The sequence below is a fragment of the Nymphalis io genome, chromosome 1, assembly GCF_905147045.1.
Source record: "Nymphalis io chromosome 1, ilAglIoxx1.1, whole genome shotgun sequence".
Classification (NCBI taxonomy): Eukaryota; Metazoa; Arthropoda; class Insecta; order Lepidoptera; family Nymphalidae; genus Nymphalis; species Nymphalis io.
Window position 1 is genome coordinate 8,658,896 of NC_065888.1, and position 14,574 is coordinate 8,673,469.

The 14,574-nt window shown below is 30.9% G+C and overlaps 1 protein-coding gene across 1 annotated transcript in view; it reads right to left on the reverse strand.

Annotated features, from left to right (window-relative positions):
- The window catches only part of LOC126770051 (semaphorin-1A), a 45,151-nt gene extending 33,160 nt beyond the window's left edge, over positions 1–11,991 (reverse strand). Inside the window, exon 1 of the mRNA XM_050489312.1 lies at positions 11,972–11,991. The gene's annotated coding sequence lies outside the window, so the exon portion shown is untranslated. The remainder of the gene's footprint in view (positions 1–11,971) is intronic.
- Between the last annotated feature and the right edge of the window lie 2,583 nt (positions 11,992–14,574).

Consider the following 14,574-nt stretch of genomic DNA (forward strand, 5'->3'; position numbering starts at 1 on the left):
ATAGTACGTTTCGTATCGTTGCAATTATACTGGTTTAACATATCAAAGGTGAATTATGAATTTAATGTTATAATTTATTCAAATGAAATGTGCTTTAAATTTCAATGCATGTCCAGTCTCATCTAGGAATTCTAATTTATATTTATTACTACAATTCACATATCTCCGTTTCTTGTTGCACATAAGATGCAGCTTGTATTGAAGTTTAAATGATGGATGGAATTTGTAAAATGTTCTGTGACAGGTGAATGTATCATTCAATGGTCGAGATGGGTTTTTGCGATAGAGCCGGTTTACATTTTGCCACGTTTACATTACAACAAGTTTCTATGGTTCTAGGAATGATAATCCTTTGCGATGTAACAAAGTCACGTAACAGTGCGTATGGTATTATTATACTTATAGCTCCGTTAAAGACTTCGCCCTTTTAAAATGTATCGGTTTTTAATTTGATAGTTATTGTGTAACCAATGGTTGTAATTTGTTACTCAATCGAACGTCGACCCGCGTACAACGAAGTCCGTTTGATAGCTTATGCATCAGACGAGTTAGAACGTCTCCTCTCCTCTTACGCAAGAGCCTCACGCGTTGTGGTAATAAACTTTAACAACGCAAGTGTCGTAATGATCGGGAAACTGGCTATTTGAATGAATAAAAAATTGTGACTATACGGTTTACCGTAAGATAAAAAATATTTGATTATTTATTTAACGATTATTATGAATATATAAACCCAAAACTGTTTCTAATAACGAACAACAAATACAATTTTTTATTTAAGTAAAAAATGAAATTAATGTTATAAGAAAGATGTTTTCCCAATCCTATTGTTATAATACTATTACATAAAGTTAATATAAACTAAAGTTTGAAATGTACATACAAAGTATTATATATTTTTGAGATATTAAATCAAGATGGATTTTCCATCAGAATATGTTGACAAACATTTTTTGTTAAATGATTTAGTTACACAATTTACAAAATTATTAACTTTCATATTTGGAAACGAACCGAGAGGTACCTAAATATTTTTAAATATTTATTAATGAATTTTGACTGAATTCCTTCATTTTTATATATTTTTATTTGCTCACTTAAAAATATAACTATAATATAACAAAAAAGAGGTTTATTACGTGCACCTAATCTTTGAGATGTTAGAAATTAGCCTGATCGTCTGATAGAACTTAGTTGTATAATAATTTGTGTAAGAACATTTTTGATTTCTTATCAAGAATGATGAATTTTATTAAAATGGTAATAATTATGAATGATGTTGCCAAAACAAAAATATCTATTTAAATTTTCATAATTGGAATCAGTAATTTTTGTGAGTCAATTTAGTATTTCTTATGTTATAAAAAAATCTTTGTGCTGCGTAAATTAGACCGACCATGTTGTACGCACAATTTTTTTGCTTCTATTGATCTGATACATTCTCCCCTTAAAAGTAATTGATGTTTAGAACTTACGTGGAAGAATGTCGTTGCTGTAGATTTAATATTTTTCTCAGGTATTTGACTTGTCTACATTCAGTATTTAAGGTCTTTCAAAATTAGGTTTCTGTGTAATTTCTCGTTATTAAATATCGCTTTTAATATTTATGTTAGTATGGTTATATATACATTTTATAATAATAAAACTTATATAAAAATAGTTTAAGTATTTATCATCATTTATAATCATTAGTTTTCTTCCTTTAAGAAATCGTGCAATTAAGTAAAAAAAAAAGTCTAATTATACTTGATTCAAGTAGGTTTGTAGAGGCATTATTTAATCGTCATAAAACAGGATTCAATAATGAAATATAAAGCTACTACCGAAATTGAGATTATTCCAAAAAGAACCAGTAAGTACACCTTTTCTCGTGTAAATACATAATAAATTTATACTTCATGAATAATAACTTTTTACTATCTGTCTTTTTAATTAATATTTTTTTAAATGTTAATATTAATTTTTTTTTTGAAACGGATACCTTTTCCTAGGAAGGTGGCATCGACTTGGTGTTATAATTGTATCTAAATAAATAATGTGATAATATATACGAGTATTATGATCAAATCAATAACGCTGTTTAATGACGTTGGCTGACATGGACTATGGCTATACAATTATTTGTTCGACAAATGGAACTAAACTCAATATTTGACTCTTCCTGTATTCCTCGGCCTATTGCGTCTGAAACGTTAATTTTAAAAGTTATTAGGACGAGACAGTATTAAATAGCTAATAGGCCTGACAACATTTTAATTTCAGAAATAACGGCTGTTATTTGTTACCGTGAAAATAATTGGAGCGTTGGGTTTTAATATGACAGTATTTCTGTTACAACAATATAAGTTATTGATTATAACGTACAATTAAAATTATCGTTGGTTAGTTATGATAACTAGATAATTTTGAATAAGAATAAATATCTTATATATATATTTAGCCTCCTCCATAGAATTCCAACCATCCCGATCTTGGGCAGATTCTATAGGGACGGCTTTCGTCCAGCAGTGGACGGCAAAAGGCTGGAATATATATAATATATTAGTTTCGTTTGGTCATTTTTCGATACTCTTTTCAGTGTCGGATTTAGACATCAATGCACTCTGTAATAGTAATATCCTTCAGACCACATTCTGCTACAGCAGCTAATCCTAAAAATCAGTCACCTGTATCAAATGTATCTATTTTCTCATTTTAATAGATCGATTTGACGACAATCTGACACGAACGGGAGAGACCAGGCGTAGAACCAAGGTATCATATAGATTATAGTGATTATAAAAAAAATACACATAATAAATTTACTATGAGGTTTTAATTATTATGCTCATGGTATTGTAGTGCTAGAAAGTGTTGTCATCACCATCACATATAATATGGAAGTTGTGCAAATTGTAGTTCGATGGGATGATTGGATTCATTTGTAAGATTTGACTCACACACTGAATAAAACTTGAAGAATGAAATTATTTAATTTTGTTACTTGTATTAAACTTTATTTCTTACAGTTTGTGTGGGTTAAAATAAAACTGAATATTTGTATAAACTGGTAATCGCAGAGCGTGTCGAGACGGCTTCCTCTCTCCGGACCAACGCACAAAAAAATCCGTTAATTTAATATTAGTAGTGCACTATATCACTGCATTTTATTATTAGGATTTTATTTATAATGTTTGAATATTATAAACATAATATTTTAAAAGAATTATACTAATGGTCATTTGAGACATTGCTAGTATTTAGTAATTAAGCGTTATTCTTGTGCTAGGAGTGGGAACGAAAATCAGCTAAGGATCTAGATCTGCAGTTATATGATGACATATATATATGCCATCGATGGATGACATGAATATTATTAAATTATTTTGAAATTGAATAGAGTAAGTAATATATAATTGCAGAAGAAAAATAATAATAAATTATTACACTTACAAATATAGGTAGTATTTATGTACGTGCGTATTTTTTTTTTATATGTCCGGGATGGCAAATGACTCTACTCCACCTGATGGTAAGTGGTAGTAGAGTCCAAACGCAACGACGGCCAGTACAGTCGGGAAGAATGTTCTGTACTAGCCGTCACCGCCTTGCCGGCCCGCAAGATGCCTCTTCACGCCTCGTTTGAAGGAACCCGGGTTGTAAGAAGAGGGGAACACGTGAGCTGGTAAGGAATTCCATTTTTTGGTAGTGCGACAAAGAAAGGAGTTGCCAAATTTCTTTGTGCGCGATGGAATTGATGTCACAGTTAGGCGGTGACATCGAGAACCAGCTCGCGTGGACTTAAGAAGGAAGGGGGAAGCAAGACACATACTTACATATAAATAAATAAATAAATGTATGACCACAACAACTATCTCCAGGGAAATAACTTGTATTATATTCTTGATGCACCCAAATTTTTCACGCGCGTAGATGGCAAATGGATTTCAAATTTTCTTGGGACTCGTAAGGTCACGGCTGACGGCCTTCGTATTCCTTATTTAGTGACATTTTGTGAGTAATTTATCATTTCGTCGCTCACTCATGACAATTTTTTTGGGCACATTATCATTCTTTTCTATAAAAAATATAATACTATTAATAAATATAGAAAACAACATTTTTTTTTCTAAATACGTTAAGTAAAATTAGTATTTATAATCACTATGAGTGACTTATTTTTATATATGCTTTATTGGAATCAAAGGAACTTGAAATACGATATGGCATATAATGTCTTAAAATTGTCACGAAGAAAGAAAATCCATTAATCAGAGAACGGATATAAAAGAAAAGATTCTTTTGTGTACGAATACAATTCTGAGCCAAACTATAGGAGTGATTGATTACTGTTTTCTGCTGTTTGATAGTGAAATTATTGTTTAAATCAAGCAGCACTTCAAATGACGTTTAATGTTAAGTTTTCTTATATTTATATTCTAGGAAGGTCATACATATAGGTTACTTATAGAAGTTTTAGTTTTGTTGTAGTGACGTCTCAAGTCAAATGGAGGCCGAGCATTGAAAACTCGGGACCTTGAAATTCGCGTTAGAATTATAAGTAGGGAGAACTCTTATGTCTTTTAAAATTGGCAATTATTTTTGCACTGTGAATGAAGTATGACATATCCTGCTCTTGCAGCTGAAAATCTGGAGCCGTGAGAGGTGGCCTGGAGGTCAACCCACTCGGTTGCTTACCGTTATACCCACTCCTGTTTTCGTCTGATCTATAATAAGAATTCTGTAAATAAATTTTAAAATTATGGAGACAACGTTGATAGAAAGGAGGAGTAAGAGTTGAATAACCATTCGTTGATTTTAATGTACAGCATATTCGTACATAATCGTATCATAACAATTTATAGCTGTACCTTAGTAGTTTCTCCTCAATTTCTAGCTTATTCTTCTGGATTGTACATTCTGAACGGAGCTTTACAATTACTTAAGCCTACTTAAATAAGATTTATTTTGATTTTGTTATATTGCTTACAAAATTATTTATCAAAAAACGAAGAGATATATGGTTTCCGTTACGTAATCAGAGCTATACGTGTTTGTGTGCCAAAGCTCTTAAGAAATGTGAACAGAATAAATTATAATAATTAAAGAGTCTGTAACGGGTCTTGGACCAATAGTTTACTGAGTCCGTATTTGTAATTCATAAGTGGATATTGTTCAGGGAAGTGACGTTCACTCGTACTGTTTATTTATGTGACATTTGTTTGATTTGTTTATTTAAGCTTATCCACTTGTAGGTTTATATATATATATATATATATATATATATATATATATAAAAACCTATATATAATAAGTTATATATATATATATATATATAACTTATTCTTTTTTACATATTAAAACATAGTTAGTACTATGTACACGATTTTTTTATTTAACACATTATTAAACACTAATATAAATTAAATATATGTAAAAAATGACAAAAAAGAACCAAGTACAAAAGGTTATTTTTCCTAGAAGGAAAACAATAATTTAGACCGATAAATAAGAGACAGGTACAATCACATACTAAATAACTATGTACAGTCATATAGCTTTAATTTTAGTTTTTTTAAACTATTACCTAAAATCTAAATAAATCATGGAATGAAAGTAAATAAAGAATGGCGTAAAATTAATGATGGAATAAGACCAGTTTGCCAAGACGGGCATTTGGCTTTCCTAAAGACCGTGTCATTTGTTACCGAGAACGCATCCTCGCCCTTTCTCGCCAATACTCCCGGTTTCTCCGCTTAAGGACAGAAGGCTGTCTGTCCATCGAATAATCACTGCTTTACTATTATTAATGATGAGCGTCTTCTCAAAAACAGAGACTAATGTTCGCTTGATTTTACTTAATAAATTTTATATTTATAGGTATGAGCTGTATTTTTTGGACAACAACGTTTATACTATGAGAGCAGTGATTGTAGTTTACAGTTCAGAATATAGCTCTTTGTGGAAGATCGGATTTATATTGGTCTCCTAGTCGACCGCGGCAACCATTACTCAATGTAGACTTTACTTTTCATGGGATATCAAGATTTTCGTGATCAGTCAACCGATAGATAAGGCAATTTAGTTTAATCTTTAAAACTGATTTTATATAAATTACGGTTTTGGTTTCATTATAAATGTTCAACTAATACTCATTTATATAAATAAATGTTTGTGCCTTTGTTTGGCATTTGTATGTAATATAAAAAAGTCAAAAGATTTAACGTTAATGAATTAATAAAGGAAAAAATGTCACTCTCAAGAAACTCTTATTCTCTTCACTTATAACAAATATACAAATAATTTTACAAGTTCATTTATGATGTGTATATAAATGTTACATAAATCAACAAATCTCTTTGTTTAATTCGTCTTTGAGTTTCTTAAGACAAACACGCTGAGACTAAAATGTAATGTAATATGAAGCATCAGACGGCTTTTGACATGTAGCAGCGCTCTATTTTCGTTTACTTAATCTCTGTAAGCTTTAGCCGCTGAGCGCGTGAGCCTGCGGCCGGCTACGTGAATGGCATGGCGATGGCACACTCCGGCGAATGAAGAAGCCACCACTCCGTTTGCATCATAACCGCTTTTGCATAACACTCTATTGCAGCTACACTGAATGTCAACTTCGGGGCCACGGCCTCTTTAGGGCTCTATTCAAAACATCAGTTACACTGTCTAGTCTTAGAACTTTAGAGATTGAAATTATTTGTTAATGATTATTGTTTGTTGTAGCCTTTAGGGTCTAAACATCATCAGTACATATCTATTAGATTATTTAGATATATTGCGGTCATTTTTATTAGAATTAATATTTATATTACGTTTGCGTGAAGTTTATTTGAGAATTATTTAATAGCAGCCGGCTTCATGTATATCTGATTAGAATAAAAGTTGACTGGTAGAGAATGCTTACGCTACTAAGACCACCCTTACGCTATTAAGACCACCTTTTGTTCCAATTACAAAAAAAAGATAATTAATATTATAAATGAACATATTTATACTATGACTTATATCTTGTACACAGTATCTGTTTTGAGAATATATTTCGTTTTTTTTGTTCGTTTATGTGAATCAATGGAATCGTAATTCATCATTATATCTATGAACAATCAGTGTAATAAACCGTCGGTGAATCACAAACGACTGAGTCAGAGTCGGTGTTAAAAGATACTCTCAGAATAGCCATAACCTTGACAGACGAGAACAGTTTGTTTGAACAAACTCAACTCTAACTATCTTTAAAATTGTTGTAGTTCAGATGACTGTTTTAAGTCAAGCTTAAAGAATAATAAATTTAATCGACTAACTTCATCATAACTTCTAAAACTACTATATTGATAAAATATAGTCAATTGGTTTTGATGATTGATTTTGCGTTTCGAAATTTGAGCATGAAATATAGTTCGTTTGGTACTGGATTTAGATTGAGCGTCGTAAAACCAAAAATATGGCCATAATAATTTATGATATATTGGTATTTGGCTTGTTGAAAATTTTTATGATCCTTCCATTTTTCAATCGAGGAGTAATTGTTGTAATAGCTTTTAGTGTTAATGTGAAACACACGTCCGCAGTTTTATCGAACGTGTGTTAGCGACAAATATGGGGCTCAATCGCTATCGACACTTATACGCTTCGAGGGTTTAGGTACGGGGCAATCCTGTCGAATAAAGATAGATGGGTCCAGGAGTGCGGGTTAGAGGGGTATAGAAGAGCGGGAAGAGGTATAGGGGCAATGGGCTAATTGGATGTCAACCATGAGTCCGGTTCGATGAGTGTACTCTAGATTTGAGAGCACACGAATAATTCAATACGATACGCTGACGTAACGATATTTACAAACAAGCGTTAATGAAAATCGTAAAACAAAGACGCTTGATTGAATAGGTAGGCTTACGAATAAGTTATTGACAAAGAACAACTTTTAAATTAATTGATAGGTAGGCGGACTATTCTGTCGTTGAAAAGTTAAGGACAACGTGCAATAAGAACGTTTCTTAAGCCTCATCGGTCACGCAAGGCGTAATAGTGTTCTGTCAATAATACTGATATTTATTTTTAATACATTACAGGGATTAAGTGGCTATTACATTATTTTTAAGCTTCTCATGGCTAAATAATTTTCTAATAATTTGTTGTTATTTATGATTTAGTTAGCTAAAATATTTATAACAGTTTTAATTAATGCTAAATGTGTATGTATAGTTAAGAGGAAAAAAATTAATTTTATTTATACATGCTTGATTCACAATATAAAGTTTTCTCAACGTTTAATTAAAAAAATATATTTTTTTTTTTGAAGTTTTAAGGGTAATTAAAATTACTTTTTATTTTTTATGAATTTCTACTAATTTTTTTTCTTACCATTGATAATAATGATTGATGAATACGCCCTTTTCGTTTTGAGATGCTTAGAAGAAAATAAAATACTGTTCATACATGTATATGAACAGTACTTTGAGCAGACGAGACAAAGTAATGAACTAATTACATTAGACACAACGAGATGAGATTCGCATAAACATGTAGGTTTTTTTTTTCGTAAATACATATCGCACTAAGACAATGACACCGACATTTTAAAATATCTGAGTAAAGTAAGATATTTATTATGAAATTTAAAATAAAAAGAAACATATTTATTTCAGACGTAGTTACAAATTTTCAAGCTGTGTTAGAATTAAATCATTCGTAAAAAAATATTAAACTTAACTTCTTAAATTTAATATCTATACTTTCACAATAACGTGGCATTTCAAAAAGATGGTGAATGAAAGGTTTTGAACAAAGCTCATCCTAGTTAACGATGCGCATGATTTCCTTGACATTTTCTTCGATGTCTATAGCATGTACTTTGTATTTACAACCACAAAATACGGATGCGGAAAATATCATTGTACCGTAACAACTAAGGTTATTGGTATTATTTAGAAAGAAATGTGGTCTCGTGGTTTCAATCTTTACTGTTATATTCAGAATAACAAGATTTTTTACTACTGGTAGTTTTTTTTTTTCAATTTTTTTGTGTACGACAACACTAAAACTTACGATTTTATATTGCATATAATGTAATTTTTAAAAAGTTTTCAAAGGGGAATATATAAAATAAATATTACTATTAATACGTCAGTTAATTGCTTTTTTACGCATTATAAAGATTGTCATAACTATCGCTAGATTGCTATTTCAGGTGTATTAATTTTTATTTGGTGTCAAAAAAACTCCACAGATTTTACAAATTATTATCTATAACCATGATCGTACTTATTTAATGTTTTACAATATTTTTATACCATTTCGACAATTATTTTTAGATACGAATAGAATAATAATGACCATGAATAAATTATATTTAATGGCAGATCGGCTCGTTTTTTGCGAGACCGGTCGGTAGCAAAGTGTTTTTTCGTAATCAATTTTAGATTTGGAGTGGAGTCGTGACCTGAACGCGAGAGATCGTAGGTTTCCGTAATCGAAAACTATTGCAGATATCAAAGGACATTTTCTAAGCAAATACTTTTCAAGTGTGATTTATGAGAAATAAAACCACTAAGTCAACTCTGAAATTTAAAATGAAGAAACTTTGAATTGAATACACAGCCTGCGGTGCTGTATATTTAAAATTTTTCAAAACAAAAGGGTTTGTGGAATATTTACAGAAAACAAATGATGTAAATTCACGTGTTTTATAACAAAGCAACAAAGTATTCATAAAATCTCAAACATTTGTTTTAAGTAATAAAGATGTTAGTGAGAATTGTGAAAAATATTCAGTTATTATTATAATATTAGGTAGAATCCCGGACAAATTGTTGGTGAAATCTTTGCGGACTGCGAAGGGTCCGGCGGATTGTTATTAATGTGCGAAGCGAGGAGATGTAGACTATCAGATAGTTTTCATTATATGCGATCATGCGTGCCGGCTACGCTCGACTTAAGCCGGAAAAATCATGATATAAAGGCGAGCGCTGGGAATTATATGTCTATTTTCACACCCATGCTCAGTTTGTAATTCTATTCTTAGGTATTATATGTTTGTAATTATAAACTTGACAAGTTTCTAGATTTATTAAAAACTTAAAAAAACTAAAAATAAAACTGCATTGAGTTATTGCCAAAGTAAATAGTACTGTGGGTCTTACACATTCTTAATGTACATATATTTCCATAGAATATGTCCAATATGTAATATAAAATTATTATTAGTGCTATTACTGTCATTTCAAAAGAAATATTTGATTATATTGAAGTTACATTCAAAGTTGCATGTATTTTTTATTTTCAACGATGGCTGAATCTATTTTTCTCTTTTTTTGTTTTACGTAGTTAGTGACTGTTGATAAAATATTAATATTTGGCTATATGAAAAAAAAACCATGGAAATGTATAGCAAAGAATGCACCCTAACAATTTTAAAATCTTTTTCACGTGTTCAATTTTAACATATAAAGTTAAATGATAGGACGCAGATGTCATTATAATGTATTTCAAACCAAGTTCAGTAAATTCTCCTTTATAATAAGAGAATAGATTTAACGTACTGTTAGTTATTACCGACGACAGCATTCGTGTTCGTAATTGAACGAAGTGTTTGCCTTTTACTGAGAGCATAAACGGTGTTTGAGAAGACTAGTTTAGAAATTAGACAAATTTATAAAACAGGAAACCAAAACGGGTTTCTTTTAAGGCCAATTATTATAAACGTTATCTTTTCTAACTTCCAGTTTTTGAATATTTTGAATGAGTAAAATTTTCAAAATTTAATTATAATAAATACATACATATGACATAGATATATTTAAGTTAGTTTTATATTTGTTTTTATTATATTACTTTTTTAAAATGTTTAATTAAGTCGTCTATCTCGAACAGCTAGGTATCTTTTTGGCAGCTGTAAGCGTGGTTGAAACGTTCTAATCCAATACGGGCTGGCAGATACTAATAAATTTATAGGAGTGTATTTACTGGGGCATTACTTTAATAACTGGATTTTGTAAACCTAGAATATATTATAAGCTTTATAAATATTTAATAAGTAGGTAAAGCGCCATAATAAAACAGTATTTTGTGAAAATAAAAACATTATGATTTTATTTTAAGCATAATACTCTTTTATGTACACTATTTATGTATAAAATAAGTAAAAGCCATAACTGTCCCAATTCTGGACTTAAATCACTTCTCCTTTTGACGATCTTATTCCACAGCGTCGCACCGATGCCGCTTGGTCAATACTCATTTGACAAAATTTCAGCCGATACACGAATATTTCCTCACGATGTTTTCCCTTACCGCCAAGCAAAATAAATTATAAGCCCAATTTAAGCACGTGGAAACTCAGAACTTGCCTGGGTTTGAACCGGTAATTTTCAGTTAAAATTAAAATGTTCTAGTCATTGAGCCATTTCAAGTTATAAATGTAAAATAAAATACTTATAAATGTTAAATTATAGACTGTGAATATAAATTGCATTTTTATTTAATTATAGTGATTATTATTATTTAAGTCAACAGTTACAATTGCACTTTAAGACTAAACGAAGTTTGAACTTATCCAAAGACCGTAGCGTCACAAATTGTGTGATCAAGTAAAGGCAGTGGGCTCTCATTTATTTGAACTACAATGTCCCGGAATGTCTAATTTCCTCACGTAATTTGTCCGCTATTCGTCCCGGTCGACAAATGCTTGGAACTATTTTTATTGTTTTTGCTTGTTTCCTATTTGTCCTGGTCCCAAAGGAACAATTTAACTTGAGACTTACGAACTAACCAACTTGTCTCGGGGCGAGTGTATTGTGAATTGCACGTCGCATCGTCTCTAGCTGATGATACAGTGTTTTGTTTGATTTCTCCTTTCATCTTGTCACGCCAGGAACGGTGTACAAAATTGTCCAATGGCAAATTCTAAGGTGCTTTGTAATACAAAATAAACACGTTAAGAATTCCTGAATTCTAATTTTAAATAATGAATTGTTAAACTTACCACTGGCCGTCATAAATCCGCGATGGAATAATCTGTAACAATAATATTACTGAAGTTATTTTTTGAAGATTCAATTTATTCAATTTTCTTAATTTAATGTCCATTGATGTAAGAGTGGCAGTTGATAGTTGTCAATTACTCAGCATTAACTAGAGCTTAAGTTGCGAAAGCGAAATAAAGAGAGACAAGTGATTTTGGAATGATGCCAAGATGGGGCTCGACGAGCCCCACTCCATTTGCGCTTTACATAACTTCGTATTCAAGGGATCATTAATCTTCCTAGTTCCACGCCAGCCCGAGTTTAATTTTAATAAACGGCTTAAGCCAAACTACGGTATTAATTTACATGCCTTAACAAAATCAAGGTGAATTTTGTTTTCATTCCATAGCACCGATTTACGCAATTGAAACTAGTAGCTGTATCATTTACGGTCAATAAACTAGAATAGTTAAATTAGCATTCAGGTTAAACAAAACTATGTATATCATTTGTTGCTAAGTTTTAGGTTTATTTTACGGTGGACTCAAACAGTTCTCATATGTTTGAAACAGTTTCGTCGAAATGTTTTATTTTACACCCAATCAGATCTCCAGGGAGCTCTTTTACTCGTTATCCAAACGTTATTTCTGCACAAGTTAGCTTACAATTCAAAAGAAAACATAATAACTATTTACGCCAATGTTTTTTGATTTCATATTAAATTATATGTAAAAAAGTACTATGTATTTGGTTCTGGATTCTTGATATGAATTCATGATCAAATACCTTACAGATATAATAGTGGAGAAGTAGGACATAACAATTTTAATGTACATATCGCAGGTGCCAGATCGTCGTTAAATGAATCGTAACTCAACTAAAAGCACTATCCTCGTAATTCTCTACATTATGAAATATAACATAAGAAGTTTACAGCGCTCGCCTTAAGGGAATGACCTCCAAATGTACGAATTCATCCTTCGTCAGCTAAAGCCAGCCGTATTTTATAGCTGGGTCTAAATTGCCTGTAACTCAGGTGTATACTTCGAATTTCTTTTCTTACTAAGTCACGACGTATTCAAAGAATAAACAGCTGTTGTCAACATTTTAACATTGTGACCAGTAAATCAACATTATTAGTTCAGTAGTATATGGCATTATTAGTTCAGTACTATATTTGGCTAGTTAGTTTAATGTTGTATTAAATATTTCATAAAAACGATATTAATTACTTAAATTTATATCTTTATAATGAGTTGTTTCGCAACGGACCGTTTTCATTTTGTGTAGGTAATACAATTAATTAATGTGTAGTACTTATAAGCGGTAAAAAATTAAATGGCACTAGAGCTATTACTTCAAGGTTATCGTTAAGTTAATTATTATTTTTTTATCATTTTATTTGGTACTATTTTAAACTACGTTAAAATGAATGTGTTATATTTTACATATGAGCCAGGGATACTATTATTTTTATTGTTATGGTTCCAGTTTCACTTAAATAGTATATCAAATATTGCTAGACATGCTTATTTCACCAAGTTGGGTACCACTCACTGTACTTACTACTCACACAGTTGCCAATACATTGACGGTAGAAGTGGCTTATAATTCTATTAGTACGAGTATGGATTAAGGTGACTTACCATCAAGTTTTTCATTTACTCGTCTACCTTCCTACAGATGATAAAATAAATTTCGGTAGTACTGTGGCTATCAAGAGTATATGATTGAGTTGACGACCTAATTTCGACTGCTCACCATAATTATAGAAGCCGTAGTCTGTAATCTTTAAGAAATATGTTGAACATTCCTCGGTAAATAAGCTAAGTCAACCGGAACATTTCATAATAATGAGTGTATTATATTATATTACAAATAAATAAATAATTAATATGAGGATTGGTTTTTGTAATGCAGGAACCAGTGCAGGAATTTATACAAATTTGTATTTTTGTAAAAAAAAGAGTAACTACTGAGTTTCTTGTCGGTTCTTCACGGTATAATCCGCATTGCGAACCGGTGGTGGCGCTTGACAATTCATATGTACTTGTAAAAGTCTATTTGAATAAAAATATTTTGATTTGATTTATTGATTGTTAAAAAATCTTCCATTGGTCCAGTGTTAAAACATTCATATAGATAGTGTTAATGATGCAGCGTTGTTCCGTATGCATGTATTGCATATCATATAAACGAGAATTAAGATAACGAACAAAATCACAATATCAGCAACAGTAGAGTCCATGAAGCGCTTGATTTAGTGGTCTCAAGGGAAATAGACATTTTGTTCTGATGCGGGTAATATCTTAATTCCGTTTATCTCACTCTCGCTAGAGCCCTCTGGTTACGAGCTTGATCCTTAGTTAAGACGTAAAAAAACCATTTGTTACTAAATAACCAAAAATTCCACTTAAATATCATAATTTAAATTTATTAATATATATACTTATAATAACAATAACATAGTACACTTTAAACAAGTGCTTACTAAAAAAAATATTAAGTTTCTCGGATGTTTTAAAGTAGTCAAATTATAATAAGAATCTGCCTTTGGCGGTTTAACTTTTTTCGTAGCAAAATTCAACGACATGCAAATCTCTATCGTGCCGCTTATGCAGTT